Below are 20,219 nucleotides of genomic sequence, written 5' to 3' on the forward strand. Positions count from 1 at the left end.
CACCTATTAGATGGCATGTTCTACTAAGTGTAATGTAAGGCTGTTTCTCTAATGAGTACACACAATTCTCACCGCCACTGACCACAGATGTGCGTGTACTGTCAAACCATGAGCAGACTTCTCTCTGTATTGGGATAAGCAGAACTTTATCACAGTAAACAAAGCACAAGGCAAAGTAATGTATTTTTACTTGGTAAATGGTGTCTAAGGGAAAACTGGATGGATTACATTCTCATCCCCACAGTTCAGAACCTCTCAGACACACTATATTTTCACTAATGCAGAAGCTATAAAAAATTTCTGTATATCCGTGTTGACTTTTCTGATAACAAATAACACATAAACTTTGCTTTTGGATTAGTGGATGCCAATGCTTCAGTATATGAATTCCTAACCTATTGGATTCTGCTGCAGTTCTCAAGTCAAAAACTTGTGGTGCTTCTCACTGACATTAACACTCTGCAGTTCTGTGACTATAGAGAATCAAACAGAGATCTCAATAAGAAAAATGAATTTAGATTATATTATCTTAAATCATAGTTCCTGCATTGAAAATATACTCAGTATGATAGTTTGTAAAGATAAAATCCTTAGAACAAAAAATCATATCAGTAGAAAACTAAATGTAGCAAATGATCCCATATTTATATCTCAGTAGTCAGAATACAAATAAACATCCTTGGTAAAAACACATCAGTGCTTCCAATTAAGGTAATATAATTGCATGCTTTGAAGTGTAACAATGGAAAAATCTGACAATCCATTTTGTTAATATGAGGCACAGACTTCATAGATGTATAAAAATAACATTTAATCTGTTTAAAGCATCTGCTACTATATACTTTTTATATAACATTTGTGCGTTTTTGTGTAAACACACACATCAGATCAATAAATAGATACCTAAATAGATAAATACCTATCATATGAGATCTGGTCCTGTCTTTAAAGAGCCTTAAATTTTCACACATTAAATGTAAGTGCATTTTCAGTAGGCACAGGTACTCTAATGAAATCAGGTGATACTAATGTTCTTTACCAAGGAAGGAACCACCACCATCATGGCCATAACTGGCAATTTTTTTTATAAACTCTTCATAAAAATTATTGATGTTTCATTAATTATACTATTGGTTGAACAACATAAGTAAATTAGCAGAGGTCTTTCTCTTGTATCATATACTCCTTTTTTTCTTCCTCCTTCTTCTCATTTGAAGATTTTTGGTAGAGCATTCTTCAGTCAGAATCACCAAAATGGGTATTTACATTCCAGTGTGTGCTCATGGGACTTGTTAGCCTTGATTATAAAATTGAGCTCTTATAGGTTAAACATCTTGAACTGAAACCAGCTGTTTTGTCATAAATATTTATGCATGGACAGAACTCTACATTAGTCGTTTTTAAAAGAAATGGGCTACAGTTATCTTCTTTGGGTGCACTGCTGCAGTAAGTTTTACAGACAGACAGCTCTTAGCGTGTTTCCATGAGAAGGGAAAGCAGTTTCCTAACAAAAATGAGTAAATGTTTATCCTTCCTGATTAACAGTCTGGCCATTGAAGCAGTTTGTCTAAAATATTGTTCAGTCACCAGAGGGGAAACTGGGCCTGGAATGCGGATTTCACATCAGGGAGGCAGAGGGAGATCAAGTGGTTTCATCCTCAAAAGGAGGTCATTTAAATCATTGATACTGCTTCTAGATGGCGTAACACAGCTTCTTTATGCCAGTGCAGAGCACAGGGGAAAGGGCATTTAAATATTACGTCTCTCTTTGGAAATGTTTTAGACCCTCCTAGCACATAGTGGCAGGTTGCAAAAAGGGCAGGTAGAAATCAAGAGCAGTGGTCTGACCCTGACACCAGGTGCCTCTGTTTGCTGCTCCCTAGACCTGGGATTTGTGAGCCTGGTCATCCATCAAAGTCCTCTGCATACACAGCCTTCCCCTCAGTGTGCAGGGGAAAGGGACACAGTGTGGTCTGGCTTTGCCAACCCCGAGCTCTCCCTTTGGGGCCTTATTCCACAGAGCACTTTAGCACTTCCTGGCTATGAGCCCAGAGCAGGTTTCAAAACTGAGTCTAGAAAGTCTTTGTGTGGTGTCCATGTTCCTTCCTTGAGGTTCAGTGGTAAAGTATTTGAGTAATTCAAGGGTTCTGTGAAGGGGGAAAATGAAGTGAGAATATGTTAAGCTGGATGTAAAAGGTGAGGGATAACATCAATGATTGTTACTGCTGGGTGAGGAACTGCAGAACTGCCACTATCTCTGCCTCTACTCTTGTGTATCACAGTTGCAATGCACTGCCACAATTATAAGAGTTGGTCTTGCTTTTCATTCTGACTTTACTAGTGTAAGGAGATATTTATACTGAATTTTGTTGCTGATGTACAACCCCAGCTGTATTTTAGACCATGAAATTTCTTGCAGTACCTGAACTTTCCTGGCCTGAAACAACAAGGCAAATGTATTTTACTGATATGATTTGAGAAGGAACTGCTCTCCATCTCCCTCTTTTTTGTACAAGCTTCTGTTCTCAGCTAGTTACGCTTGATGACTGGCATAAATTTACTCCATTTTCTTTCACATGATTTAATGCCTCTATAACTGAGGGAAGATGCTATCACACAGTTTGCCTGTAATTTGAGCAATATGTTCTGGCCTAATGGAATTTTAGAATAATTCAGGTTGGAAGGAACTTCATGAGGTCTCTAGTCCATCTGCAAGCTTAAAGTAGGGCCAGCTGGAGGTCAGACAAGGCTGATCAGGATGTTCAGCTGGTCCTTGGAAACCTCCAAGGAAGGACTGCACAGCCTCTTGGGTCCCTCCTGCTCTGCTCTGTTTCTTCCAGTAAGCAACAAACCTGCCTGCACTGCGAGTTTGATGGCAGGTAGGAGTGCCTTTCCCTGCAGCAGCAGGTCTCCCACTACTTGGCACTTGCTGCATCCTGTTGGTGTGGTGACGCTGTTCAAAACAACAAGACTTCTTCCCTTAGCCTGCTACCAGGGAACTGAACCTATTTTGGAATTGAAAATCTGCAGGGGGAGAAGGAGCCAGGTGCCAGAAGCTGCAAGCCTTCAGGCTTCTCAGTCTTGGGATTATTGTGGTTTAACCCCAGCCAGCAACCAAGGCCCACTCACCTTTTTGTTCTTGGGGCTTCTGTGTATTTTTAAGGAATTTTTAGTGTTTGTGAAAAGGATGCGATGGAATAACTCAGTCATGAATTCCTAGGATAACGGCATCTTTACTTTTCCCCATTGCTACTTACTGTACTTCAATCCTGATCTTCAAAAATTATAGCTTGGGGGTTAAGGCAGCAGTTCAGAGTCTTTGGCCCTAGGACAGCACAGCAATGATAGACGCTGCTCGTACAGCGCGTGTCAGACGATCAGGATGTGCTTAAACACAGGCTCCTGCTGCATTACACAGACAATGCCTGGGGCTGGGAGTGATTGCTCACCATTCACTATTACCATATGGTTTTTTGTTGGGGTTTTTTTTTCAGTAGCTTCTATCTGAAGAAAAAGAGAATACTGCATTTTAAATAGAAATAAAATATTCCTTAAGGTATTTTGTCAGTACAACAGTGCCATACCAAAACACTTTGAATTCCAGAAAATGAGAAACAGGAATTTTTTTTTTCTTCTTCTTCTCTTCTCTGTGCACCTCTTGGATACTTAGAAACAAGATTGAGAGGTAAAAACTCAAGTACTGGAGCCTGAGTGTAATTATGCTTTAAGTTTGGAGTGTCACTCCTATAAGTTACTACAATTATTTCACATGCACCTAATTTCAAGTGAAATTATAATCTTATTTTTATCAGAAGTAATATGCCTGTAGTTCAAAAATGAGAATGGGCTTGTGAATATGTAGCAAAATATTAGAAATATGATAAAGTAGATAACTGATGACAAATTAATAATTTTCAGTGCAAAACTTCTACAACAGACATTTTTTAAAATCAGGCAAAATGAATAAATTTGAGCATAAAGGTGTCTTCTGCAACTTTTTCCTGTGAAAGAATTTCAACATACTTTTACAAATATTACTTGTCAAGAGCTTGCAACAACCGGTATTACTTCAAATTTTATGGAGAGTATTTAAAATGCATGTTAAAAAAAAGGTGTTAGGGCTTTGGCCGTGTTGCAGGATAAAACACTATATGCTGCAGTGCTTTCGAATTTGGGTCATCAGGCATCTTAATGTCGTTACAGAAATAAAAATAGTCTGTGTTCAAAGGTCTGTATTTACACATTTCTCAGACCTTTTGAACCATGTTTGTATTAATACATTTCTCTCAGCTTTTGAGCCAAGAAACCTAATAGGTTTTAATGTTCTTTTGTAAATAACAGACTTCAATTAACTATAGTTGAATTCACCTGAAAACGTCACTGAATTTCACTAAGTGGCTTCCTTCAGACAAAATGACACCGATTTTTGACTCTCAGCTGATCCATTAGTGAGAGTGAACAAAGTCCTGTTTCTCAGTTCAGCTGCCCAGGAAGTTCTTTTTTTTTCACATATCAGTCATCTTACTAAGAAAACTATTGCTTTAAAAATACTTAGGGAAATGCATGCATAATGGAAATGGCCTGTGTTTGAAGGGGAGTATTGAAGAAAACAGTGTTTGTTAGGGAGGAGTTACTAGTTATTAATTAAAAACAAAATTATGGCACATCCAAAAATAAATGTTGAAGTTCTTGACATTTTGTTTCTTTTCTCCTCCTGAGTTATTTCTGTACCACTTCCTTTCCTACTTGAATAACATAATCTTTGTTTCCTTTACAAAATACTTCCATTGTTTTCCACTGCATTTAATTTTCATTATGGAAACATGACCTAAGAAGAGCATTGTTGTCCATCAAGATGAAACACAATGCATTCTTGTGCTATCTTTCCCTGGTTCTGCCCCTATTTCTTCCCTATTTCTAGGCAGATATTTGTGGTCATTTTCAACAATATGAGTAGTGAGGCACTGGAGGAAGAATGAAAAAAATGCCTATTTTTTAATTGCAGGGCTTAAATACCTTGAATATGGCCATAAGTGGGATCAAAGGTGGCAAGAGTTTCATTACCCGTAATTAAAAAGAAAGAAAGGAAAACAGAAATACAACAAAAGAACTGAAATGGACCAGAAAATGCATGGGGGAAATTGAGCAGTTTCTCTCTCTAGTATTAAGGTCAAGCAGATAACTTGTGTTTTAATACTCCATTTTCTTGTAGTCAGAACTTGCTCTACTACCACTGCTGGGCACCAGTTAAATCCATTCTCCGTTTTATTAACTCATCCTTATCATATGCTGCTAAGCTTGGCTCCTAGTGAACTTTTCCGTGAACTCTGCCAAAGTTCAGGGCCTGAAGTCAGATATATGTCTTACTCCTTTCTCAGACTATTCTTGCACATTGCAGAGTGTACTTCAGGGAAGTCTGTCAGCAGTAATCTCATATTACCTCTTCTAGACTTTTTTTCATTTCCTCACTGTCTTTACTTTTCTTTGTGGTCAGTCCACATGTGCCTGTGGCAGTATTAGTCAGGACCTGCTAAGTGGGTGGCTGGGCCGGTTGCATCCTGATGAATGTGCAGGGGGTGCAGGGAGGTCAGCCCAGGCATGTTCTGCAGTGCAGGCAGCACAGGGCCAGATTGCTGTACAGACAGAGGATTAACTATGTGAAAATACAATTCAGACAAGACCCTTGACAAATTTTATGAAAATGATCTACAGTGAGGAATTTGACGAGGCACTCAGTGCTGCAGTCAGCACTAAATCCCTTGTATTTTACAACCCAATAATCAACCTGCTGCTGTGATTATCAGAGTGGAAGAGGATGAGTGGTGAGAGTAAGTGGTTGTTGGTGTGGTGCCCAGACCTACCAGGGCCCTGAAGCAGCTCCAGCAGGAAGCAATCCCCATTTGACATCCTTGCAGTCTAAACAGACAGTGACAATTTGCGGAAAAAGAGATTCATGGAGAAGACCTTTATTAAGTTGCCTTTGTCCTCTATTTTCTCTGATCAGAATCCTTTCTTCACTCTTTTTTTTCCTAATATCTTGAAGTCAGTTAAAAGATAGTTTAATATTTTTACTTAAGAAAAAAAATGTCATCTAACAATCTAGCACTTTATCAGCAATTTTTCTGATCTTTTATTCTCTCAGACACAATTGTCACCAACTCTAGGACTACCAACAGTTTCACTAGAATATCTCTAAGAAAATGTCTTGGTTTTTCTTTTCTTTTTGTTTCCTTTCTTTTCTTTAGAAAAAAGTGCCATTTCTCCCCAGCAGGAGACAAAGTTTTTGGCAGATTAAAAAGCATTACATCTGTAAGGCCAGTGAAAATAACAGACTTGGGTGAAAATATCACCAAACTGACTTTTTGAGTTTTAGAGAATGATTTTTTTCCCCCAATGCCTTTTCAGTTTATGGCAGCTCTTTGGCATTTTTAATAAATCTGATACTCCTAGAGAGGCATGGAATCCTATGAGTGAGAATTCATCCATTAAGAATAGCTACACCAAGACCATGTATGAAATCTGAGACCTGTCCAGTCTTCCTTATGCTTTTCGTTGCATCCTGCCTGAATTGCTGTGGTCTCAAAGAGCTCTGATTCACTCCAAAACTGCAAAGAAGGGAGCAGGCAGTGCCCTGGGGAGTACTGCATAACAATGGAATGAATGATTTCCAAACCAAACAGGATATTAAATAATACAGATACTGAGTAAGTTCTGCCAGTTCAGCTTGACGGCAAAAGATGAAATGAGGATTGGAAATGTTTCTTGTCCTATAACTGCTGTCTCACCCTCCAACACTGCCAGTGTGATAAAGAGGTACAGCTGAGGCTAACTTGCTTTTTTGCTCTTAAGTGACTTTTTCCCTAGGATGAGATTGAATTTAGCAACCCAAGTCTATTCACTACTTTATCCTCAACTCTTCATTTTCTACTTAAATCTTCAGTGACCCTAGCTCACATGGACTGGAGGATTCAGTTTGGAGAGGTTGTTCTTGCTGACATGTTTTGCATTTGTCCTTGTCTGTTGAACTATTTGCACAAAGATGTGACTGATGACATATTTAAGAGTCACAGAAAATCACATTTCATATGAATAAGAAAAGATAATTACTGCAGACCAGTGTCAAGGTTATGAAGGTTAGCTGTGTTCTTTCATCACCACAGAAGTAGGGGAGTGGAATGGAGGGAAGAAATAAATATTTTCAAAGGATAGGTTACTCTGCACACAACATGGAATTCCAGTGTTTCCTTTTGAGTTATTTAATGCAGTGGCAGAATAATGGTTTGTTTGTAAGAAAATTCAGCCTCTCAGTTGCTAGGAAAAGTTGAACTCTTGCTGTTCAGTGACTTCGAGAAGATTTAAGGATCGTTGATCAATTGCCATGCTTTCTTGTACATGAGGGGGAGGATATCTGGTTAATGACCTATGACACAAGATTCACCTGTCTGCAGGAATCTGCATACCAGCTGAATACTGAGATGACAAATTAACAAAGCATTTTGTATGGCCTTCACTGAAAAAAACTTATGGGGTCTGGAGGTCAGTTTAGCAAGTGCAAATGCGTGGTTATTTTTAATTACACAAAAGCTGCTCTTATCCCCTGAAATAGCAGAGAGGGAGTTTTGCCATCAAGTTTGGAGTGTGGACACACTTGTTCTTTTTTCGTTTATTGGCCTGGAGATTTTCCCAGTGCTAATCCTTTAAGAATACAACTCCACAGAATTTTTTTTTCTGCTTTTTTCCTGCGTGTTTTTTTTTTTCCAATTAATGTGCTACAACTGACTCCTTGTTTGTAAGCCTGAATCTAGCCATTTGTTTAGTGAGGATAGAAAGATTAGACACACTTGTGAATGACCTATTATAAATTGTAAGGGCTGTGTTTAACTGGGGAAAAAAAATAACAGCTGCTTAATTTATGGATATGCACAACTGGACAAACAATTTCAACATGGCAAGCAGAACACTCATCATTGATAGACTTGGCATCATTTCCTTGTGTGTTGTAGTTGCAGTAGGAATCCCTTTCTTTTGGAGTTAATGCTTTAGAAAGGTGCTGGATAGGGCCCTGGAGACAGCAGCCCTGGGCTGGGCACAGCATCAGGTGCAGTGCAGGTGGCCCAGGCAGCAGCCTGGCACCATCACAGGTTTGCTCATCCCACTGGGAGGGAAAATCACCAAAGGAGAGAAAATGAAGGTGCCAGTGTCCAATGGCCTGTGATCTGAGATTGCCAGCAGCAGTGTCAGTTTCAAGACAGAAATTGTCCACCATAAAGAGCTGAGCTCTTCTCAGAAAGATGATAGGGAGTGGTTAGTAGATAGTAATGAAGCTTTTGTCACTACACTGGCACCTTCTCCTTTGTGAGGAATATGCCAATTAAAAAAAATAATGTCCCTTTTAAACCACGAATTTGATATGTGCAGGAAAAGAAAGAACTAAATGACTGGAAACATGACTTCACAGTCAGGTACTCCGTGCTCTCAGCTCAACATAGACACTCATTTATCTCGTGTGAATGCCTTTCAGTAGATTATTAGGAAACATCTGTTCAATATTTATCATTTTATTTCCTTATTGTGTGTTCTTTTTTATTCTCAAAATATTCTCCCTAGGGGCAGAAACACATGAAGCTATGATTTTGATAGCATTATTGTTTTTGTTGATTGTTTTTCTCTTCTCTTCCCTTCTCTTCATTTTTTAGTAACAATAGGTATTTAATAAATATTGTATGATCACAGAAGTGCACATTGAATTTACTTCTATCTTTCATCATTGAGTATGTTCTGTCTTCTATATAGACAAGCCGTAACTCCCTTTCTGAGCTTTATGGCACTGAAAGAGTAAAGTTGTATTTTAAGGTTGTTGATAGCAAAATTTAATTTAGTCTTCTAAAACTCTTGGCCCCAGGCTATTGTTTGTCTTGAAAGTGGTAACTGAGATTTTCCCTTGCTTTAGGAGTCAAGAAGAAGTCACTGTAAGAGAGGATAGATTTGCTCAGGGCAGCTCATGTATTACAGCATGTTGTACTAATTGGAGTTTCCTAAGGTGTGATGGCTTCATGCCCAGGAACTACATGGCTGTAGTCCAGCTGAGAGGTGACATGTAAATAACCAAAAGCTGGGTTTCATCTGCCAAGATGGGATGGAACCTCGTAGCAATCAGTGATAATAGAAACTGCTGCTTATGGATAGTGCTGTGTGATTTAATTGCATCAAGGAATCCATATACTCTCAGGTTATGTATATAACTGGTTAATTTGGTGCACATTTTCAATCAAAGAATTCACCTTTCTTCATATTCTTAGTAATTCCTCTTCCTGCCCCTCAAGTGCTCTTTTTTAGATTCAAATGCAGCCTGATGTTTTTATAAATGAATTTATTTTATCTGGGCACTTTGTATACTGGAGTTGTGGTAAAACATAGAAAGAGCTGAATATCATCAGTACATACAACTCTGGATGATCTGACAAATTCCCCTTGGTGATTGAGAGAAATATAGAAAACGACTGGAGAGAATGGAGTAGTGTGGGATGCCACAAATGAATGAAGCAAAAAAACAGTAGTTGTGATGGTCTGAGAATTAAAAACCGCGTACTCCTGTCACCTCTCTCAAAAGATACCAAGATACCATCCAAGAAACTGTTGCTGAATGCATTTGTACAATAAGGGTGAATGTCTTCCATCTATTTACAGGTACAGATCCATTTCAATCTCTAAGCAATTTCAGTGGCATGGTCTGGTGTAATAAAGGTTCTTTCAAGTCTAGAATAGTATCAATCCTTTAATACATTTACAGTTAAGTTTTGTCCATTCTCATCTTTGAACATTTTAAAGTATATCTTGATTATCACTTGATGAAGGTGAATTGAATTGGATATTTAGGATGGTCCTATCAGTGACACCTGGGAAATAATCTTTGAAGAAGGAAGAAACTAGTCTCAGTTTGTATTGCTGACTGGAATGAACTGTTATACCAGAAATCAAAGGGGTTTCTGTCCTTTAACCCTCCACCCACAGCTCTGGTGCTCCTGGTGTGCAGCACGGTTCTTTGGCTCCTCAGTCCTGCTACCATGGCACTGCTTCCATTCTCCACAGCTAGACTAGGATGATAGTTCTTGTTACAATGATGAATTGATTGTGTCACTCAGGAAAGTTCTATGGCTGTGATTTTTTTTCTGTTTTTCTTAAGGTAGGGAAGATCCATGCTGAATCCAGGTGTTGCAATGCAGGATGTGATGTGTGATGAAATCCCAGGACTGAAGACACGTTATTATTCAGCAGCTCTGGGCATGGAAGCCCTTGGGATTTGGGAAGGCCTTTCAATGGGTGTCACCTTTGAGTGTAACAAGGTAATAGGTGTGATTCGAGTCCTTTCCATTACTGAGTTCTCTGTTCCAAAGCAAATTTCAAGGGTGCCCTATGAGTTTAAAAAATGTGAATCAACCGTGGATCTAATTATATAAACTGCTGTCTTGGCACACCTTGTCTGGATAGAAATAGACAGGACTGGGTGTTTTCTAAAAGCTTGATCTCACAAGATTTCTAGCTTCATCAAGAAGGTTCATTAAGTACTTAAAACTTAAGGAAGTTACTGGACCTCCCAGTCCTCTGAGACTAACTTTCCCCCTGCTGTAGAGACCAACAAATATCTATAAAATATATTGTATTTTATGAGGAAACGGTTGGAGAATTTTTGCAGTCTGTGGGCAATTAAAGTCTGTGCAGGATAATGTGACATGTGAATTAGGGAGCCAACCCAATATACCCTTTCTTTTCTAGCCTTTAATTTTCAAGCCAAACCTGTGTATCCACTACTCCAGATCAGTGTGTGAATTATTTTATAAAGTTTGATGTGCAAGTTTTAGAAGTCATTGAGGTGAACTGTTAGACCTGCCTTGATTTTGACGGCAGATCCTCCGTGTATTTAGGACACAGTAGGCTAAAACTCATAAAAAGAATTAATCAATTTTCCTGTATTATTAATTACACCCTAAATTATTAAATGATGAAATTTTCTAAATGCTATTTATTTTTCAACACCTGTTGCTGCTAGTCAACTTCCTGTTTAATTTAGACAAAGGGAAAGGACTTATGCTTTTATTTTCTGTACTACATAATGCTGTACTGTATTCACATATAATGCAAAGGAATGTCAAAAATCTAACAAATATTGTTTTAAATGGTATCATTACCTGTAATGCTGTCGCACACATTGATTACTGTGAAAATCATAAAAAAAGTAGGTCAGCATCAGCACAGTTCTTCCTGTGGGAAATTCCCTATTATGTAGTGGACAGCATTACCTGTTAACATGCAAGTACTCTGCTTGCCCTACTCTTAGTAATGAATTTCTTTTTCTCAAGAAGGACTAGTGCCATGAAATGTGCTCTCTAACTTCAACAGAAGAGAAAAATGATTAAAAAAATCTCATCCAGGTACAGACCTGATTATGATCTTTGGACATAATCCAGTGGGAGTTTTTCATTATTATTTTTAAAGTTTAAAAAATGAACTTTAAAATATGGTCTGAAAAATGAATACAGAGTGCCTTCTTATACAACACTGCATTGTAAAAAAAAAAAAAAAAAAAAAAAAAAAAGAGGAGAATGGAATTTTTCTACATAATATCTGATAAACTGTAAAAACCTGCATATATCAAGTGAAGTGTAGTTTACAAGAGGCAGACTTCTTCTGTGCATGTGCATAAGGTTCTAAGAGCAGACTCATCAAGCTTGAACAGAAATGAGAATTTAATTGACAAGTCCCACAATTACCTGTGTAACAATATAGTCATATAATTAGTATAAAAATAAATGTGCAAGCCAAAGATTATTATAGCAAATGCACTTTTACTGTAACAAAAGGTTGTGACAGGAAGATACTAAATACAGAAATGTGCTCAGAGCCTGCTCTTTAATCATTCGCCACAGATATTCATTTTATTCACAGTGAAATCCCAGTTGTTTGTTTCTACAGCTTTAGTGTGGGAAAAGGAGTAGCTGAAGGGCACTTGAAAATGGCCACTAATATGATAATAATTGTGTAAGCAACCAAATGTCTCATCCTAATAAGAAGAGTAGATGAACACAGTACGTGCTGAAAGGATAGGACTTTTCTCAGTTTTGGCTGTGGTTGTATCTCAGATAACAGCCTGCCAACACAGCCTAAATAACTGGCAGCCAAACTTGCCTGTTCACATAAGGCTCTCCCATTTCCCAGCTCTAATTCATTTCTATCCCTGTGACAAACACTAACACTATTGGAAATAACTACATATCCACCTGCCAGTGTCATTGAGCAGGATTTTCTGCCAGTCTAATTGAGAAGGAAGTTCTTGGCTTAATTATAGGAAAGAAGGTAGCTGGTTATTTTAAGATCAGTCTAGAAATTGTCATCTTGCTGCTAATTTCTGCTCTCCACATAATTCGCAGTATAATGCTTCCTTGTTGTGAGGACTTGCAAGGGTCCTGGAGCTATCATCCATCATTAAGGTAAAAGTTAGTAGGACACAGTTTTACAGGGAATAAGAATAAATCCCTTATCTATACAGTTTTACAGGGAATAAGAATAAATCCCTTATCTATACAGATATGCTCCATCTTCCTAACATGAGTATTTTGAAATGTTCACTGTCTAAACTCCCACCTCATATGAATTATCACAGTTACCCCTTATATCTAGATCACTTACAGCCTCAGCATGTGGTTGCCACCTGTGTCACTGCTACTATCCTCAAGCTAAGCGAAACATTACAGGGAATATCTGTCATTATAAAGTCCATGCTAAAAAAAGCTTTGAATTTCATTACGATTACACTATTTACTGTTTTTAGGGGTTGTGCTTTGGCTTTTGTATTTTCAATTACTTATTTCCTGACTTTTCCTTTTATTTTTCTTGCATACCTGTCTGTTGCTATGTTATTGAAGTTTGAAGAACTCCCACATTAAATGTTCAGATTTTACCCACAAAATTTTCTTTTCTAAATATTGAGTCAAACACACCTTATTACTTGAAGGACAAAGATAGAGTCCCAGAAAAGCTGATTTCTCCTCTATCCCATTTTATTTTTCAAATGAAGTGGAGCACCTGCCACAGAATTGAAATTAATTGAAGTTAGTAAAAATTGCTTGGAAAAAACATGGTTTAAATTTTGAAGGATATCTTGAAGACAAATACAAACAATCTCAGAGTTAAAACATTAGAAGGATTTCAGTGTTCCACTAGAAACATTCCTTCCTTTCATCTAAATTCTTTTATAAACCAAAGGACTCTTTGCTGATTTTCTGCCAAATGAATATTTTGCTTTTTTTGAGGGTTTTGGAGCTGACAACTGATCTGGTTGCTGTCTTGAAGTCCCATGCGAAGTGGGGATATGTTTTTGGCTCCAGTCAGCTACTTGAAGGGTATTCTGGATTGCCTCTTCTCTTCAGTAACTTCAAATAGATGCATGGAGGAGGAATAATCAGGCACTGAGTCTTCTAGACTCAGAGAGTCTTGGAAAACCATCACAGAGTTTGGTGTAGAGGGGAGGAGCTTTTACTCATCAAAGGAAAATGGAAGTTCCCTATTCGAGCCAGGAGATCTGGTGAAGATATTTGTCCAATGTGATTTTTTACCTCATGTTGTCCCTGTTACAATTTTTACTCAAACAAAAACTGTTCCTTGAAGAAAGACAGTTATATTTAACCTCTAAAGCCAGAAGCAAACTTTTCTGCTACAACCACAAACATATTGTACAATTTTGTAGAGCCTTTGATAAATGAAAAGCTTTTAAATTTGTTTTAATATTTCTTTTTTTTTTTTCTTTCATTCCCCCTTTGCAATTGGTCTTTATGCTAAAGAATAAGAAGAAACCTTGGGAAAATAGAAGCCAACTGTTTTCTGTAAGTGGTTTTAAGTCATTAGATTTCTTTATCTCTTGCTCACACCCCTCTGTCTCTATTAGAACAGTTTCTATCTTATGCCACAAGCAAATGTAATTTCTGTTGTTGCTTCTTTGCAAAATCCAATTTGTTATGATGTATTATGCATGCGAGTATAATTGCAGAGGAGGAGTTAGACTGAATGACAGTTTAAAGAGGTGCATTCCTTTGGCTGTGTCACTCACAAAGAGCAGCGAAAAGAAAAGTGGGACAAATTGATGCTCTAATGAAAGTATTAATCTGCTAAGACTTCAGATGAAACAATGGGACTGCCCTAATCAACCCATACCCTCTAGAGAACAAAATTATGGCACTGACTTCTGATACAGAGAAGATTACTGTAGTCTCAGCAGCAATATCAGTGCTAAGATCTACTGTATTCTTGGTGTATACATTTCTAGCAATTAAAAAAGTGCTTGTCAGTAGCAATCTTAGCATAAACCATTTTTTTCCCAAGAAATGTGAGAGTTTTATGAAACCCTGTATAATGAGTTAGTCTTTTGCCATTTATTTTCATAGAAGGAATAGAATAAAGTATGTAATAACAATAAATAAAAGCAAAATAGCAAGGTAAGTAAGTATTCCAAGTGAAATCTCTTTAAAGAATGTGTAAGATTCTTACTGCAAATGAGGATAGAGGTTATAAACACAAAAAATTATGCCTTTTTAATTCTGATGCTGGGGAACATGATGTATCTATGAAGATAATGGTAAGCTCTTTTATATTTTCTATTTTCTTCCTCAAATTGTGGTGGTAAAAAAAAAAAACGGGCTTTAAAAAGCTTTTTTTTTGTTTTTTTTTGGTTTTTTTTTTTTTTTTTTTTGTTTTTGTTTTTGTTTTTGTTTTTGTTTTTGTTTTTTTTTGTTTTCTTTATCTCACTGAACTACAATTCCTTTGTAATATTTTAGGGATAACAGCTCTGAAAAATATTTGGGCCATGTGTTTTTGCACTACTTCCTGAGTCTGTCCCAGACAACCAGATCAGATGGCAACAGATGTATGGTGCAGGAAGATTCCATCAGTAACTTCTGATGCTGGAGACTTCATGCTTGAAACTTTCAAAGTTACTCAGACGTGCCTACTGTTAGAAAGGAACCTGCAATCCAGGATGGTTCTTCTTTCCCACTGCCTTGCATTATCCTGTTCTATGTCTTTGAGCAGTGGAAAGAATTTATTGTTGGTCTAAACTAGGTACAGGAGGGTCTACAATACAAAGTTCTGTATGAAATGGGAAAGACTGATGTTTCATGTTCCTTAATTTTGTGTGAATCAGATTAGACAAATTGGCTTCTCAAATGTACAAATGTTAGTTTTGATGGTTGAGTTGAGTGGGAATGGGCAGTGGAGTAAAACTGGCCAGCTGTAGTATCATATTGGCTCTTTTCTTTAGGGAAATTTCAGAATAAAACATCCCGTGCATTTCTCTTGAACATAATGAACTAGGCACTGGAAACTTCCCTGTTACTCCTGGAGTCTCTTCTCATTAAGTATTTCAATATTTGTATGTGAAGGTCATCAATTTACCCATTCAACCACATTAAGCTGTTATTTGTAGGAGTTTGGGCTTCCTGAAATTCTGGACTTTTCATCCTGTCTCAGAACATAAATTCTGCAATCCTTACTAGGGACAATGGGAAATCTAAGAAAAGTGGGTCAGACCCTCCTTCCTTGATAAACTGGTTAGGTGTGAATGCTACCAGATAAGGAATCAGTCTGACATTGTAGGTGCAACATTATGAGATCTCCTCAGGAACCCTGAAATGGTGGAAACAGGAACTTTTTGGGGTTAGGAGTTTTCTTTTAATAGGAATATCATTATGCTGCCATCATGTACTGTTCCAAGAAACCTTGAATGTTTCTTTTTTTATCTGGATTCAGACAAAAACAAGTCTCTGTATCCTTATGGGCTGAATTGGATTCTATGATAATAGATAATAGTTTTATCCTAGTGAAGATCAATTCAAAGAAAAAGACCTCTCACATAAAAGCCTTTTTTGAGTGCTAGCTAGCAAGTCCTTTACAAACAGAATCTGTTTATTATTTCCACAGAGTTGTCTTATCAAATCCTCATAAAAATGAGATCTATATAAAAGTGTCTTTAGAAATTGCAAACAGATATATAAATTGAAGCAAAGTCTTTCTATTCATGAAAATAATCTTTTTACATGATATTTTTTTACAAAGCAAAATATTATGCTTGGTAATTTCTTTTCAAAGAGACACTTTGGGCTTCTGTAATAAATAGTTCTGTTATCGACACACAAAAGTCAAGTGACGAGAAATTCTGATAGAAGTGTCAGGTACTTCAGCAAGAAATAGTTCTTACATACACAGATTTGTGTGGTCCTGAATAGAATGAAAATACACAGAAAATTAAAAAAAAACCCCAACAAAACAAACAAAAAGCCCAAAAACAACAACAACAACAACAACAACAAAAAAAAAAAAAAAAAAAAAAAAAAACCCCAAAAACCCAAACAAACAAACAAACAAACTAAAAAAAACCCCAAGTTTTAAGCCTTTTTTGCCAGCTACCCCAGCCAGTAAAAACTTAATATACTGGTATAAGTATTGAATAGGTTTTCAAAGCTGACTCTTGTCTTTTCCTTCTTGTTTAGTGGGTATGTGAGTGCCAGCCAAACCACCAGCTCAGGTGAGAGCGATCTAGCCCAGGTGGCCTCACAAACAGCACCACTCCCAAAGACAATGTGAAGGAATCAGTATATTAAAGCATTTCCAAAATATTCAGCTGCTGAAAGCTCTTCATGTGCCTGCTCATGGCATCTGTGGCAATCAGCCTAAGGATCATCTATCCATAGAATGAAGACTGCCAAGACACAGTATTTCACAGCTGAAAAAAGCATAATTCTCTCTCCAAAGTTCTGGTACGAAGTGTAAAGCTGAAAAAAAAAAGGAAAAAAAAGTGTTGGCTTAACAGTCCTTTTCCATTTCATAGCAGATGAGACATGCTCATAAAAATCAGCACTGACTTCTGTTATGGAAATCCTGGTGTACACTTTCATTGAGTAAAGAATCTAGGATATGTAGGACACATCAAGTAATTGATTTCAGAAAACCATATTGAAATTAATAACAATCAGCCTGTGGTCATTTAGTCCTCATTTAACAACAGTATTATCCCTGGATAGTTTTATTTTTCTGCTCTTTTCTAAAATGTCTGTTTTAACAGTGTAGTTATGACAGATTTCACTACAAAGGTCACTCATTTGCTCTCACTGGATGAAACACTTTTGGCCAAATAGCTCATGATACATAGAAGCAGGCAGATAGAAGAGAATTTTGGGAAACTATTAAGACCTATTAAGTTTGGCTCAGCCAAGCTTTATTTTATAGTGAAGAATAACTTTGTTCTTAAAGCCCAGTACAGAAGCACTGCAATTTCCTGATGATTTCTGTAACTGGAGTCAAAATGCCTTCATTGTGACAGTGATGAAAGGCGGGTCTAATCCCCGCAGCCCACAGTGATTTAGATTCTTTCTCCTCCTCTGAATGATCCTTGGTCGTTGGTTGTCCAAAGAAACCACACAGGATAGATGGGATCGCAAGCTTCCCAATATAATGAAATTTAGTGCTCTTTAAGGAAGATTTCCTTTGTAGTAGAAGGAAGGAAGTAGAAGATGATGCAGCAGCCTTGGTGTAGGCTATCCACAGAATAATCACTGTGATTCAGTTAAGTAATTTCAAAGGTGATTTCTGCTACCCTATAGGCAGGGGACAATGAGGAGAGGCTCCCAGCATTATTATAGGAAAGTGAATCATTCACTGTTAGGTGCCTTTACCTTATTTCTCTACATGTTATACCTCAAAGAAGAACAAAAATCACCTTTCTTTTAAAGGTATTGTATTCCTGTTGGTGTTTAGAGTAAGTCATCTGAAAATAGCTGTTGGCTTTGTTTTTTTATCTGCTGCTTGGATGGATAGAACAGTTTAAAAGAGCTTCCTTCCCTGACTTTTAAATATAAACTACAAGTGCAGTATCAACGCTGGGTTTTTTGATCCTTTTATTCACACTGAATCATGATACAAGTGAGCATGATTATGTTCTCTTGTTTTAGAAACAGCTGGTAGAATTCTCGTCATTTCTAAGCACTGGAACTTCCCAAACAAGTCAAGTTTTTACTGTCTTGTTCTATAGAGTGTGTCTATGGAAATAGCAGAATCTGAGTTATTAGAGATTTAAAAAGACCTCTTTATCCATTAAGTCAGCTCCTGTACAACCAAAACCATGCTGTTTTCTGTAGAACGTGCACTAATGTTTTATCATGGGGAATTCTGACATTAAAGTAGTGCCACAGAGCAGCCCTGGCAACAGCCAGTCAAAGATGTTCAGGAGCCAAGTGTGGGTTTCAGGGACTCACAGCTCCTTACCAAGGCTGTGACCTGCAGTCACCCCTCACAGTCAGGAGCAGACAGGGCAGAGCAGCCCCGTCACTCTCACTTGCAGGTTTCCATAGGCCTTGGGGCAGTTTTGAATGTGTCTTGAATTTCATTCAGATCTCCTGTGCCCAGGGAAGCCCCAGCACAGGTGGAGTGGAGGCTGGGCAGCCCTGGGCAGCAGCTGCCCCAGGGATGACCTGTGTGGTGTTTGCTCCTGCCCCTGGCCCTGCAGTGGTGTAAGTACATCAGAACATCTCCGGGACAATGGTTGGTAGGAAGATTAAACATGAATCCAACCCAAAGCTCTGCCGTTTTTCATGCAGAATCAGGGCCTGATTCAAGACTAGAGACTTTTTCCTCCTATTTTCTGTGCCTTTATGATTCATCTGAGTTTATTTCTTTGTTCTTAAATTTATTAAAAGAAAAAGCACGTATCAAAGGGGAAACAGGTTTCAAAATGCTAGCTTTGAAGCTTGTAATCTCCCACAGAAACCCAACTGAAACTTGCAGCGTGGTTTGCCCCACAGAGAGGGGGTGAAAACATGATTCAGAGCAGCGTCACAGTGGCTGTCAGCTCCAAATTCTTCAATTAAAACAAAAATCCTTCCGCCCACAGATTCTGTCTGCAGTCAATTAGAAGGAAAGTGTAACAGAAAACTAAATGGATTAAAGAGGACTTGTTTTTCTTTCTCTTCAGTAGCCTAAATGCAAAATATAGTGCAACATTTTTGTTTCATTTGTATAGATCTAGTTGCTTGCTTGGTCAGGCATTTCTGTCCCAGCCTTCTTCAGCTACTAGAGTTGCTAGTACTGCTTGAATTCTTTTCATATTGTGTATGCAGTAAATTTGTATTATCTATTGTTTGTTCTAAACTTCTGACTTTGTTTTGCCAAATCTATGTGTTTTTAAATTAGTAATCTTAGCTCCCTCATTCAATTCTTGTAAATTACCTTTTGGAGCAGTGGCTATTAATATTTTAGATGTCTTTGATGTTTTACTTTATAGTCTTCAATTTTATTTTACATTTCACAGTTTCCTAGTTGCAAATAATCCTACAGGCAATTTTCTCACATTGCAACTATTTCTTGAAAGATATGCTAATGTAGCAAGGTACTTGCAATACTGGTTAAGTTAATCACCCAAAATGAGCCGTATTACTGTCAGTGGTATATAAAGACATCCCAAAGTGAATTACCAGGTGGACTAGCTCCTTTATAAAATAACAGAATCTGAAGGTGTGTAGGAATAAACATTCGTTTCAGAATCTATTCAGCTAAGGAATCTGGGTTTTGTAGTTTCTGCACTTGAAGATATCAAAGAAATACGTTTGTGCTGTCTTAAAAAAAAAATAAAAACAACTTTGCAATATTATTTGAAAAGCCTTTGTGAATTAAAAAAAAAAAAAAAAATGAATGCCTTTATGTTCCTATATTTGCCCATAAAAAGGAGTTTCCTGCTCTCTGCTCAAGCTGAGTAGGGCACCCAAACAACAAACTGATAGATTTAATTACATCACTTAAAATGAAAATAAAAATAATTCTCATATCTTTGGACTTATTTGCAAGTATCCAGGAGACATGTACAATAGACATATATCTTAATTTGATAGTATAATTCACAGTATATGTTCAAACAGACAAAATGAAAACTGTATTGGAAATACACCCCTCATTCCTAGAACTAACCAGACACTATCAAACAGGGCATCCCTCTGCTTTAGCTGGGCACAGACAACACTTCAGCTGTGCAGGCTGAAGGGTGTGGTAAGGATCTGCTGCCAGGTCTGATTTCTCTTGGTGCATCATGTGCGATGCAACAGCACTGTCTTCGTGGACAGTAGATTAAGGAGTTTCAGATAGTCTTAATCTCTTCTGTCACAAGGGTACTTCCTCAGCAGATAGAC

At 37.6% G+C, this 20,219-nt stretch overlaps 1 long non-coding RNA gene across 2 annotated transcripts; it reads left to right on the plus strand.

The window, feature by feature from the left end:
- Positions 1 to 2,796: 2,796 nt before the first annotated feature.
- Positions 2,797 to 15,352, plus strand: LOC136294940 (uncharacterized). 2 transcript variants are annotated; one of them, XR_010722543.1, is made up of 4 exons: positions 2,797 to 2,879; positions 10,184 to 10,343; positions 13,836 to 13,877; positions 14,826 to 15,352. It is a non-coding gene; the product is annotated as an uncharacterized lncRNA (long non-coding RNA). The 2 variants fall into 2 exon arrangements; XR_010722542.1 differs by lacking the exon at positions 2,797 to 2,879 and adding an exon at positions 9,464 to 9,687.
- Positions 15,353 to 20,219: the final 4,867 nt, after the last annotated feature.

The sequence above is a fragment of the Chamaea fasciata genome, unplaced genomic scaffold (assembly GCF_029207755.1).
Source record: "Chamaea fasciata isolate MVZ Bird 193981 ecotype frontalis unplaced genomic scaffold, bChaFas1.0.hap1 SCAF_10, whole genome shotgun sequence".
In the NCBI taxonomy this organism is placed as follows: domain Eukaryota; kingdom Metazoa; phylum Chordata; class Aves; order Passeriformes; family Sylviidae; genus Chamaea; species Chamaea fasciata.